Here is a 14,225-nt window from a genome sequence, read left to right on the forward strand (position 1 = left end):
TTTGGGGACCTGGGTTCAAATCCCAGCCATAGCAGATGGTGAAATTTGAATTCAATATAAATGTACGATTAGATGTCACATGACCATGAAATGATTGTTCAAAAAACCCATTTGATTCACCTTCAGGGAAGGAAATCTGGCCTACATGTGACTCCAGGCTCACAGCAATATAATTCCCTCTGACCTCGCCTAACAAGCCACTCAGTTAAAGGGCAACTAGGAATGGCAATAAATACTGCCCCAGCCAGCAACACCCACACCCCATGACAGAATTAAAAATAAACATGCAGGGTAATCATCTAAGTAGAATACTGGTGGCAAGGCAACTTGGAAATGATGGGGTTCCCAATAAATTGTTGCATTTGTGATATTCCCTTTTCTTCCATGTACTGAATGATCTGTTGAGCTGCTTGCAAAAAAATACTTTTCACTGTACCTCGGTACACGTGACAATAAACAAATCCAATCCAATCTTTGATAGGTCTCAAAGCGAAGGGAGTTAAGCAAAGTGAATCCTGTAAATCATAAGAATATAACAATCACTAGTTGCACAAAGTTTAATTTAGCTTGCTTACATGATAGTCTCATATCACAACAATAATGGTGTTTTTAGGTAATGGTGAAAATCAGTCTCTATGAATTAGTCTACAACACACCCAGACATATGGTGAGGAAAATCATAGGTTCAGAGTCACCTTCCCAATTTAATGTTAAATTAAAAAGCAGGATATACAAAATGGCAAGAGATAGTCGTAGGCCAGAGGACTGGGACATTTTTTGGATCCAACAGCGAAAGACTAAAAAGCCAGGGAGAAGGGAGAAAATTAATTTTGAGAGGAAATTTGCATGCAGTATAAAAACAGTCAGAGTTTCTGTGGATGTATAAATAGGAAGCGGGCGGCTAAGGTAAATGTGGGACCTCTACTGAACAGGGCTGGTGAATTAATAATAGAAAACTAAGAAATAGTGGACATGCAAATTAAATTTTTTGTATCAGTCTTCACCATGGAAGACATTTACAAATAGCCCGAAAATACCAGATGGCCTGATTTCAAATAACATAATAGAACTTACAAAAAACCCAATCACAAGGGATAGAGTATTAGAGAAACTCAAGTGGCTAAAGGTGGACAAGTCACCAGGACCTGATGAACTGCTCGTTAGGGTTTTAATGGAAGTAGCTGCAAGGATAGTGGACCCATTGGTTGAAATTTTATGTAACTGGCTAAATTCCAGGAGAGTGCCAGAAGATTGGAAAACAGCCAATGTGACTCCCATGTTCAAAAAGGAGAAAGGCAGAAGGCAGGGCACTATAGGCCAGTCAGCTTAACATCTATTATTGGCAAGATGCTGGAGTCAATAATCAAAGAAGAACTAGCTAATCATTTGGGAATGCTGAATATAGGGTGGCACGGTGGTGCAGTGGTTTGCACTGTTGCCTCATGGCGCCTAGGACCTGGGATTGATCCTGGCCCTGGGTCACTGTCCATGTGCAGTTTTCATATTCTCCCCATGCCTGCATGGGTCTCACCCCCACAACCCAAAGATATGCAGGGTAGGTGGATTGGCCAAGCTAAATTGCCCCTTAATTGGAAAAATTAAAAAATAATCAAGAGGCAGAGGAGAAAAATGGAATAAAAACGCCTTTAAATTAAAAAAAGCATCAAAACTATTTAGGGTGGCATGATGGCACAGTGGTTTGCACTGCTGCCTCACAGTTCCAGGGAACCAGGGTCAATTCCGGCCTCGGGTGACTGTGTGGAGTTTGCACCTTCTCCCCATGTCTGCGTGGGTTTCCTCCGGGTGCTTTGGTTTCCTCCCACTGTCCAAAGAATGTGCAGGTTAGGTGGATTGGCCATGCTAAATTGCCCCTTAGTGTCTAAAAGGTTAGGTCAGGTTACTGGGATAGGATGGAGGTGTGTGCTTAAGTGGGGTGTTCTTTCCGAGGGCCAATACAGACACAATGGGCCGGATAGCCTCCTCCTTTTCTGCACTGTAAATTCTGTAAATTCGTCAACGTGACTTTATGAAAGGTAAATTATGTTTGACAAATTTGCTTGAATTCTTTGAGGTGAAATATTTTCACTTGGAGATGTGAGTCTTGGAACTCTCTTCCTGAAAAAACAGTGGAAGGCAGAGGTGGGAAGATTCTTGGTAAATGAGGTGATGATAGGTTATCGAGGGTAGGTGGGATGCAGATTTGAGGTTAGAATCAGATTAGCGATGAATTCATTAAATGGCAGAGCAGGCTTAAGGGATCAATGATCAATTCAGCTCCTTGTTCATATGTTTGTATGTCTGTATGAAACCGGAAAAACAAAGGGCATCTATATTCCAGTGTAAATACTAATGCTATGGTTTGTCTTAATTACTGCCAAACACATTCTCTGGCAATGATAATTAACTTCTCCTGGTGTCATGTTTTATTCCTTTGGACTTTAATTATTACTGAAAAATTAAAAAATATTTTATTTTTACTTTTTTTATCTCTCTTTAATCTATCCCTCTGATAATCCAGTATGTGGTGAATGTGATTCACACGGGATTATAATCTGTATATATATGTGTCTATATTGTAAGTGCAGTTGCACTACCCGACCACCAGGGGGAGTAGCTCTGGGAATACTCGAGAGTTGTACTGGGCTTCTCTCTTGGCTCCGCCCAGGACTCCTCCCCCGGTAGCTGCTGTATAAAGATCGGTACCACAGGGTCAGCCAGCCAGTTCACCGAAAGTTCAACGGCTAACAGGCTGGCTCTGTTGTAAGTATATTAAAACTGCTATTCTAATCACACAAGCACGTGTCCACAGAATTGTTGGTTCCAACAATTTAATATACTTAGGAAACAGTCGAAGAAAATCATGGAAGCAGCCCTCAAGCCCGGACGCCTAAAACTCGACCCACAGGATGCAGAGGCTAAGGAAATTTTTTCCCACTGGCTGAGATGTTTTAAAGCCTACCTGGCAGAAGCCAGCACCGCCGGAACAACGGAGGAACAAAAACTCAGCCTACCGAGGGCAAGCCACAGAATCTACACACAGCTGAATCCGGCCGGTTCTTACAACGCAGAGCTGGCAATATTGGACAAAATGTACATTAGGCCGATTCGACTTCCGGCCGGCGAGCGAAGCGGTCGCAGGGAGAGGGGCTCCCGCAAGCGGCAGAGAGCAGGGAAGAGACCCCCTGGGCAGGCCGGTCGGCGGAGGATCATCGGCGGCAGCGGGGCTTGGTGGCGGCGGCGGCGACGGCGACGGGGCTTGGTGGCGGCGGCGGCGACGGCGACGGGGCTTGGTGGCGGCAGCGGCGGGGCTTGGTGGCGGCGGCGACGGGGCTTGGTGGCGGCAGCGGCGGCGGCGGCGGCGACAGAGGGGCTCGGCGGCAGTGACGGCGACAGCGGGGCTTGGAGGCAGCGGCGGGGCTTGACGGCGGCAGGTCCAACCCCCCCCCCCACGCAGGCCAGGAGCGGTGCGGCAGCGGCAGGCCCTCCCTCCCCCCCCAACGCAGGCAAGGAGCGGTGCGGCAGCGGCAGGCCCTCCCTCCCTCCCCCCCCCCAACGCAGGCCAGGAGTGGTGCGGCAGCGGCAGGCCCTCCCTCCCTCCCCCCCCCCCAACGCAGGCCAGGAGCGGTGCGGGACCGAAGGGGGGGGCCAAGCCGGAGGCAGCGACGCAGGAGGTCGCGGGGTGCAAAGTGCGGCAGCGGGGACGACCCCCCCCCCAACCGGCAGCGACCACCCCCCCAACCGGCAGCGACCATCCCCCCCCCCCAACCGGCAGTGACCACCGGCCCACCCCCCCCCCCCCCCCCCCCCCCCCCCCAACGGCAGCGACCACCACGTGGCAAGAACAAAGGGACTGGGCAAAAGCCTCTCTTTCTCTCTCTCTCTCTCTCTCCTGGGTGAGTGAGGAGAAAGGAAGGGGGAGAGAAAACAAAAAAAAAGACTTATATTTCTGTTTTTAAAAAAAAACCCAAAAGAAAACTGGTAAAGAGAAAGGGGGGAGTATATACTATTTTCTCTCTTTTTACACTCGCTCCCAGCAAAAGTAAGCCCATCGGAGAGGAGTTGCATAAAAGCGGGGAGGAGGAGAGAAAATAATTAAGAAATAAATAAATAAAATAGAGGGGTAAAGGAAAGAAGGGGGGGGGGGAAATAAATTTAAAAAAAGAATAATAAATAAAATAAAAATAGGGTGCGGAAAAGGGGGGAAAAGAAAAACAAGGGGAGAAGAAAAGATGAAAGCGAAGGGGGAGAAAAAAATGCCAGAAGGGAGCCAAGAGAAAGGGGGCACCAGAAGTAGACGGGGCAAAGGGCAAGCCAGCTCGGGCGAACGAATCAGCACACGAAGCGGCGGGAAGGATGTATCGCCACATCAAAAAGAGCTGGACAGACAGGTACCCTCTCCCCTGGGGTTAGAGGGGGGCGTGAATTGGAAGGCAGCCTTTGCCGAGGTGGTGAGGGAGCAGCTGCAGGCAATCAAGGCAGAGTTGAAAGCGGACGGAGAGGCCGCAGTACAGACAGCAGTGGCCAGGGCCATGTCAGGGGTGCAGCAGGCTCTGACCAGATTGGAGGAGAAAGTGGATGCCCAAGGGGAGAAACTGGTAGCCCATGAGGCAACCATTAAAGAGCTGGAGAAAGCAGCGACCGACATGAGCGACCGGGTCACGGCCCTGGAGAGGGAAGTGGCGAGACTGGGTGCAACACAGGGGAGCCTGAAGGGCAGGGTAGACAACCAGGAGAACAGCTCGCGAAGGCAAAATGTTAGGATAATGGGCCTGCCAGAGGGGATCGAGGGCGGAAACCCCACAACATTCGTGGCTGCGATGCTGGGCTCCTTAGTGGGGGGGGACACTTTTCCCACCCCACCGGAAGTGGACAGAGCCCATCGGTTACTGCGCCCGAAGCCCAAGACAGGGGAACAACCGAGAGCAGTCATAGCCAAACTGCACCGGTACCGGGATAGGGAGACAATCCTGCGCTGGGCCAAGGAAAATAGAGCCTGCAAATGGAACGGGTACGCCATCCGAGTCTACGAGGATCTTGGATCGGACATAACTAAGAGACGGGCTGAGTTCAACAGAGCGAAAGCAGCTCTCTACAAAAGCAAAGTGCGTTTTGGTATGCTGTACCCAGCAAAACTCTGGGTCACATACCAAAACAAGGAATATTTCTTTACAGCCCCTGCTGAGGCAAATAGGTTCGTCGAGGAGCACGGGCTGGAAAAACGCCATGGGAGGTAGGGACGAGGGGCCCATGGCAAGGAGAAACGACATGCCGACGGGGGGGTGGGGAGGGGCGAGGCAAAGCCAGCCCCCTCCCCCCCGGCAGGAACACAAAGAACAACCCACTGCCCAAGGGACCGCTCCAGGTGGGAGGCCAGGCCCCAGCACGAGGGAACGGGGGTATTGGAGAAGGGAGAGGAGAAGCGAGACAGCAACCTCCGAGAGGGGAGCCACTGCGCTAGCAGGAAAGCTAGCGACGGGGGCACGCAACAAAGCAGGGCCGCAGCGCACCCCCAACAGGGGGGAAGGCGCCAGGCAGGGGAGGGGGGGGGATCACCCATCAAAGACGGGAGAGCAAATGGGGACAGGAATAGGGGATAGAGGGGCAAAGGAGGGGTATACAGGGGAGGGGGGAAAAGGGAGAGAGGGGGGGGGGGGGCACTCGGGGTGCGAGAGACCAGGGAGGGGAAATGCAGGGACAAAGGGACAAAAGAGGCCAGAAAAGGAACAGGGCCACAAAGTGCCACAACCAAGGGCCCGAAACAGGGAACCGCTGCAAGCACCCACCCAGTACGGTCTGTGAGCGAAGAGGCCCCCCGGAGTGCAGGGGACTACCCGCGTGGCAGACACACAGTGGACGGCCATGGCGGGTGCCCCCGGGACAAGGGGAAACCCCGGAGCGCAGAGACCCGACCGCATGGGGAGAGCAGTGATAGTGGCCATCCTGGACGGCCCCCTAACAAAGGGAAACCCCAGAGGGCAGGGGCGCGTCCACCGGACAAATATGGTTAATCCCACAGGAGCGAGGGGGCAGAAGCCCCCCACCAGGATAGTCACCTGGAACGTAAGGGGACTTAACGGCCCAGTGAAGAGATCTAGAGTCCTCACCCACCTCAGAAACATGAGGGCCGACATAGTCTTCCTCCAAGAGACGCACCTGAGGGAGCAGGACCAACTGCGGGTAAGAAAGGGCTGGGTGGGACAAACCTATCATTCCTGTTATGGGACAAGGGCCAGGGGGGTGGCGATCCTGATTGACAAGAGGACAATGTTTAGGGCGACAAAGACGGTTACAGACCCAGGGGGGCGGTATGTCATGGTCAGCGGGTCCCTGGATGGGGCGCCGTTAGTTCTAGTCAACGTGTACGCGCCCAACTGGGACGACACGAGCTTCATCCAAAAGACCATGGCAGAAATCCCGGACATAGCGACGCACCGACTAATCATGGGGGGGGACTTCAACTGTGTACAGGATCCAAAGACGGACAGATCAAATCCCAGAACGGGGAAAACCTCAAACATGGCAAGGGAACTCAGTCACTATATGGAGCAGATGGGAGCAGTGGACCCCTGGAGATTCGCCCACCCGGGGGAGAAAGAATTCTCTTTCTTCTCCCCAGTACACAATGTGTACACCAGAATTGACTTCTTTGTGGTGGGGAAAACGGTGCTTCCAGGGATAGACAAGGTGGAATACTCCGCAATTGTGATATCAGACCACGCCCCACACTACATGGACATGCGGCTGGAGACGGGAAGGGCCCAGCGCCCCACATGGAGGTTGGATGGTGCCTTACTAGCTGACAAGGCCTTCAGCGAAAGGATAGCGCGGGCCATAGCGGAATACACGGAGAACAACCAAAACGGGGAGGTCTCATCCTCCACGTTCTGGGAAGCACTTAAGGCCGTACTAAGAGGGGAAATCATTGCCAACAAAGAGCAAAGAGATAGGGAGGAAAGGGTGGCTAGGCAGAAGCTGGTCGACTCCATACTGGAGGTAGACCGTAAATACTCCGAGGCCCCGACCATAGAGCTCCTGGCGGAGAGAAAAGAATTACAAAGGAACTTTGACCTGCTCTCCACCAGGAAAGCAGTACACCAACTCCGCCAGGCACGCGGGGCCCTGTACGAACACGGAGACAAAGCCAGCCGCCTGTTGGCACACCAGCTGAGAAAGCAGGCAGCCAGCAGAGAAATTGCGCAAATCAGAGGTACCAGAGGCACATGGGAAACAGAACCAGAGAGGATTAATGAAACCTTCAAGGCCTTCTACCAAGAGCTGTACACCTCAGAGCCCCCAACGGGGAAGGCTGGGATGAACCGGTTTCTTGATGGACTGGACATACCAGTCGTGGGAGAGGGCAGAAAACGGGAGCTGGAAGCACCACTAGCACTGGGAGAGATCATGGAGAGCATTAGCTCCATGCAGACGGGGAAGGCGCCGGGACCGGACGGATTCCTGGCGGACTTCTACAAAAAATTCGCGACAGCGCTGGCCCCGCACCTGCGGGAGATGTTCACAGACTCGCTAGCTAGGGGCACACTGCCACCCACGTTAGCACAGGCCTCAATCTCGCTGATACCTAAGAAAGACAAAGACCCAACGGAATGTGGGTCATACAGACCCATATCTCTGCTGAACGCAGACGCCAAAATACTGGCCAAAATCCTAGCCAAAAGGCTAGAAGACTGTGTACCTGAGGTGGTCACAGAGGACCAGACGGGCTTCGTCAAAGGTAGACAGCTTACCGCGAACATCAGGCGCCTGCTGAACGTGATAATGACCCCCTCCGGGGAGAGAACACAAGAGGTGATCGTCTCCCTGGACGCAGAAAAGGCCTTCGACAGAGTCGAATGGAAATACCTCATAGAGGTACTGGAGCGGTTCGGGCTGGGAACAGGGTTCACCGCTTGGGTAAAGCTCCTATACAACGCTCCCATGGCGAGTGTACGGACCAACAATACCAACTCCCAATACTTCCAGCTGCACAGGGGCACCAGACAAGGATACCCACTGTCCCCGCTGCTGTTCGCACTAGCAATCGAACCGCTAGCAATCGCGCTCAGGGCAGCAAAAAATTGGAGGGGGATCCGAAGGGGAGGTAGAGAGCACAGAGTCTCACTCTATGCCGATGATCTGCTCCTCTATATCTCGGACCCACAAAGCAGCATGGACGGAATCATCGCGCTCCTGAAAGAGTTTGGAGCCTTCTCGGGCTACAAACTCAACATGAGCAAAAGCGAGATCTTCCCAGTACACCCGCAAGGGGGGGGGGGGGGGGCAGCACTAAAGGGGCTGCCGTTCAAACAAGCCCGACATAAATTCCGCTACCTGGGGATCCAAATAGCCCATGACTGGAAAGGGATCCACAAATGGAACCTCACCAGCCTGACGGAGGAAGTTAAAAAGGACCTGCAAAGATGGAACACACTCCCGCTCTCCCTCGAGGGGAGAGTCCAAACGATCAAAATGAACGTACTGCCCAGGTTCCTCTTCCTGTTTAGATCCATTCCGATCTACATCCCCAAGGCCTTTTTCAAAGCGCTGGACAAACTTATCATGGCGTTCGTATGGGGCGGGGTAAAAATGCTAGGATCCCAAAGAAGGTCCTACAAAAAACAAAATCCAGGGGGGGGCTAGCCCTCCCGAATCTACAATTCTACCACTGGGCGGCAATAGCCGAGCGAGTAAGGGGATGGATCCAGGAGCCAGAAGCCAAGTGGGTGCGTGCGGAGGAGGCCTCCTGCATGGGAACCTCCCTCCGGGCCCTCGCCACGGCAGCACTCCCATCCCCACCCAAAAAACACTCCAGCAGCCCAGTGGTGACAGCCACCCTCCAATCCTGGAACCAACTGCGGCAGCAATTTGGCCTGTACAAAATGTCGGACAAGGCTCCCATCTGCAACAACCATAGGTTCAAACCAGCACTGACTGACGCCACCTTCAAAAGGTGGAGACAGGACGGGGGGACACTGACAGTCAGGGACCTATACACGGACGACAGGATCGCAACACTGGACGAACTGACGGAGAAATTTCAGCTAGCTGGGGGGAACGAGCTACGGTACCTGCAGCTCAAAAACTTCCTACGAAAGGAGACAAGGACGTACCCACAACCGCCACGACAGACACTACTGGAAGACCTACTGGACGCAAGTATCCTAGAGAAAGGGAACTGTAGTGACATGTATGGCCGACTGGTAGATAGGGACGACACCGTACTGGACGCAACAAGAAGGAAATGGGAGGACGACCTGGGGATGGAGATAGGGTGGGGACTCTGGAGCGAAGCACTGCATAGGGTCAACTCCACCTCCACGTGCGCAAGGCTCAGCCTGACGCAACTAAAAGTGGTACATAGAGCCCACTTAACGAGAAACCGTATGAGTAGGTTCTTCCCGGAGGTGGAGGACAGATGCGAGCGGTGCCAAAGAGGCCCGGCCAACCACGCCCACATGTTCTGGTCTTGCCCCAGACTTGTGGAGTACTGGACAGCCTTCTTTGAGGCTATGTCCAAAGTGGTGGGGGTGAGGGTGGAGCCATGCCCGATAGTGGCGGTCTTCGGGGTTTCAGACCAGCCAGATCTATTCCTGGGGAGGAGGGCGGACGCCCTTGCCTTTGCCTCCCTGATCGCCCGCCGTAGAATCCTGTTTGGCTGGCAGTCAGCAGCACCGCCCAGAGCTGCAGACTGGCTGTCCGACCTCTCGGAATCTCTCTAAATGGAGAAAATCAAATTCGCCATCCGAGGGTCGGATGACGGCTTCCACAGAACGTGGGAGCCATTCATGCAACTGTTCCGGGACCTGTTTTTGGCCAACGTACAAGAGGAAGAATAGTCGGGTGGCCAAGAATCAGGGGAAAATGGACGGGAATCGGGGGAGGGTAGCCGGGGGGGGGGGGTTACGGGCTCATTATGGGGGTTTGCTGGCAAGCTAAGGCCCAAAACCAAACTATAAATAAATGCCTATAAACATGTGCCTCGGCCATATTGGGGAATGTAAAATATGTATGTTGGCTAAAGGGGGCGGCCACAATTGTTGTTATGAAGATGCTTACCTGTAAATATTCATGCTAAATTTTTGTGTTTTCTTTTTTTTTCTCTCTAATAATTTGTAGTTTGTCATATATAAAATATGAAAACTCAATAAAAAACATTTATATAAAAAAAAAATGTACATTAGGCCCATTAACGAGGTTTATGCACGCCACGTGTTAACGACTCGCCGTCAGCGGCCTACAGAAACGCTTGCTGACTTTGTACGGGAACTGAACAATCTTTCCAATGACTGTAATTATCAAGCCATTACCGCGGCTGAACATAGGGAGCTTGCTGTGCGGGACGTTTTCGTAGCGGGCCTTAGATCTAACAATGTGCGCCAAAGATTGCTAGATAAGGGGGCCCAGGACTTAGACACTACTGTGGAGGCTGCTACCACAATGGAAGTCTCCTTACGCAGCCTCACCTCGTTTCCCGCGGACCCCACGACCTCATCGTGGGCCCCCGACCAACAATCCCCCCAAGCCTGTGCCGCACGACCCCCCAGCTACCGCGCTGCCAAAGCCAGTTACTCTGCTGCCCCAGCCAACTACTCAGCTGCTCCAGTCAGCTACTCAGCTGCCCCAGCCTGCCATTTCTGTGGCCAAAGCCAGCACCCGCGGCAGCACTGCCCAGCCCGATCTGCGACCTGCAGCAGCTGCGGGAAGAAAGGCCACTATGCCAGAGTGTGCCTCGCGAAAAGGGCCCCAGTTTCTAACTCCCCAGCAGAGAGAACAAGTCGCTCCCAACACCAGCGGGCCCGCGGGGCCCGAAATGCTGCGGCCTACGCCCCGACTCCGCCCCCTCCCACCATGTGCGATCCATGGGGGCCGCCATCTTGGCAAACCCCCACCATGCGGCCGGCCACGTGCGACTCATGGGGGCCGCCATCTTCCTCACCGCTCACCACGTGCGATCCATGGGCCCCATCTGCATCGGCATGCTCAGAAAGCTCATCTGAAGAATACGACTTCCCCAGGCACTCACCACGCGGCCCGCAACTCAACGCGGTCACCCTAGATCAATCCCGCCCCAAGCACCTACGAAGTTCGATGGCGGAGGTCCAGATCAACGGGTACAGCACGCCATGCCTCTTTGACTCCGGGAGCACCGAGAGCTTTATACATCCAGAGCTGGGAAGACGCTGTTTGCTTTCTATTTTTCCGGTGAGCCACACTATCGCTATTTGGGCTCCCACTCAGTCCAAAACCAAGGACGCACCATCGCTACGCTCACAATTCGAGGCGCTAGTTATTCTAAATTTAAACTTTATGTCCTGCCCGACCTCTGCGCGCCACTCTTATTAGGCTTGGATTTCCAGTGCAATCTCAAGAGCCTCACCCTCAGCTTCGGCGGGCCCCTGCCCCCACTCACTATCTGCAGCCTAGCCACGCTGCGCATCTCCCCCCCTCCTCTCTTCGCCAATCTCACTCCAGATTGCAAGCCAGTAGCTACTCGCAGCAGGCGATACAGCCTGCAGGATAGGGTATTTATCCGATCGGAGGTCCGACGGCTGCTCTGTGAGGGGATCATAGAGGCCAGTAATAGCCCCTGGAGAGCTCAGGTGGTGGTCGTCAAGACCGGGGGAAAATTTTGCATGGTCGTCGACTATAGCCAGACCATAAATCGCTTTACGCTCCTAGACGCGTATCCCCTCCCCAGAATTGCAGACATGGTTAATCAGATCGCCCAATATCGGGTATTTTCCATGGTGGATCTGAAGTCTGCATACCACCAGCTCCCAATCCGCCCGGAGGACCGCCACTACACGGCATTCGAGGCCGATGGATGCCTCTTCCATTTCCTCCGGGTTCCCTTCGGCGTCACTAACGGGGTTTCGGTGTTCCAACGAGCAATGGACCGAATGGTAGACCAGTACGGGCTGCGGGCCACGTTTCCGTATCTGGACAATGTTACCATCTGCGGATATGACCAGCAGGACCACGACGCCAACCTCCACCGTTTTCTCCAAAAGGCACAGAAATTAAATCTCACTTTTAACAAGGAGAAATGCGTTTTCCGCACAAACAGACTGGCCATCCTCGGCTACGTCGTGGAGAACGGAGTCCTGGGCCCAGACCCGGACCGCGAACTCCCCCTCCCTCATTGCCCCAAGGCCCTCAAACGGTGCTTGGGGTTCTTTTCATACTACGCCCAGTGGGTCCCTCAATATGCGGCCAAAGCCCGCCCACTCTTTAAGGCCACACGATTTCCCCTGTCTGCTGAGGCGCGCCAGGCCTTCAGCTGCATCAAGGAGGACATCGCCAAAGCAGCCATGCGGGCGGTGGATGAATCCACTCCCTTTCAGGTTGAGAGCGACGCCTCAGAGGTAGCTCTAGCAGCCACCTTAAATCAGGCAGGGAGGCCTGTTGCATTTTTCTCCCGTACCCTCTCCGCTTCAGAACTCTGCCACTCCTCAGTCGAGAAGGAAGCACAAGCCATCGTGGAGGCTGTTCGTCACTGGAGGCACTACCTCGCAGGTAGGAGGCTCACCCTCATCACTGACCAACGATCGGTTGCCTTTATGTTTGACAACTCGCAAAGGGGCAAAATAAAAAATGATAAAATCCTTCGGTGGAGGATCGAACTCTCCACCTATAGTTACGATATTAAATTTCGACCGGGGAAGCTCAACGAAACCTCGGATGCACAATCCCGCGGGACATGCGCCAGCGCGCAGATCAGCCATCTGAAAGCCATCCATGTTGACCTCTGCCATCTGCCATCTACTCGCCCACTACATCAGAGCCCAAAACCTGCCTTTCTCCAACGAGGAGGTAAAAGCGGACTGCCTGATCTGTGCAGAGTGCAAACCACACTTCTATAGACGAGACAGGGCCCACCTGGTCAAGGCTTCTAGGCCCTTTGAACGCCTTGCGATCGATTTCAAAGGGTCACTCCCCTCCACTAACAAGAACATTTATTTCCTCAACATCATCGACGAGTTCTCCCGATTCCCTTTTGCCATTCCATGCCCTGATATGACCTCCCACAAGCCATTAGGGCCCTGCATTGTGTCTTCACCCTGTTTAGTTTCCCCAGATACGTGCACAGTGACCGGGGTTCATCCTTTATGAGCGACGAGCTGCGTCAGTACCTGCTCGACAAGGGCATCGCCTCGAGCAGGACTTCCAGCTACAACCCCAGGGGGAACGGGCAGGTGGAGAGGGAGAATGCGACGGTCCGGAAGACCGTCCTGCTGACCCTCCGGTCTAGAAAACTCCAAGTCTCCCAATGGCAAGACGTCCTCCCAGACGTACTCCACGCAATCAGATCCCTCCTCTGTACAGCTACAAATCAAACCCCTCACGAGCGGCTCTTCATTTTTTCTAGGGGCACTACCACGTGGGTCTCACTTCCGGCGTGGCTGAGGACACCAGGCCCAATCCTCCTGAGGAAGCACGTCAGGGGGCACAAAACTGACCCCCCTTGTTGAAAAGGTGCGCCTCCTCCATTCCAACCCCCTGTATGCATTCGTGGAGTTCCCGGACGGTCGTCAGGACACAGTATCCCTTCGGGACCTGGCACCTGCTGGATCCAGCCCCCCCCTCCACCCCCACTGAGGAACCCCTTACCCCGTTCACTATGCTGCCGCCCCCTTGCACCCCCGATTCCGCAAGCTCACCCCACCGGTTCCACGTGCCAGATCCAGCCCGCCCCCAGTGCCCCCAGTCTCCGGTCGAGACAGAGGTGTATAAAGTGCGGACGAGACCCGCCCCGGAGTCTGCCATCATACCCCAGCTCTCAACACCCACCCAGCCACCGCGGAGGCTGCAACCCAGGTGCTCCGCAGATCGAAAAGAACAATTCGTCCACCGGACAGACTACCTCTGTGAGCCACCACCCCCGCTGGACTCGATTTTTTTTGCAGGGTGTGAATGTGGTGAATGTGATTCACACGGGATTATAATCTGTATATATATATGTCTATATTGTAAGTGCAGTTGCACTACCCGACCACCAGGGGAATTAGCTCTGGGAATACTCGAGAGTTGTACTGGGCTTCTCCCTTGGCTCCGCCCAGGACTCCTCCCCCGGGAGCTGCTGTATGAAGATCAGTGCCACAGGGTCAGCCGGCCAGTTCACCGAAAGTTCAATGGCTAACAGGCTGGCTCTGTTGTAAGTATATTAAAACCGCTATTCTAATCCTACAAGCACGTGTCCGTAGAATTGTTGGTTCCAACACAGTACT

The sequence above is a fragment of the Scyliorhinus canicula genome, chromosome 14 (genome assembly GCF_902713615.1).
Source record: "Scyliorhinus canicula chromosome 14, sScyCan1.1, whole genome shotgun sequence".
Lineage (NCBI taxonomy): Eukaryota > Metazoa > Chordata > Chondrichthyes > Carcharhiniformes > Scyliorhinidae > Scyliorhinus > Scyliorhinus canicula.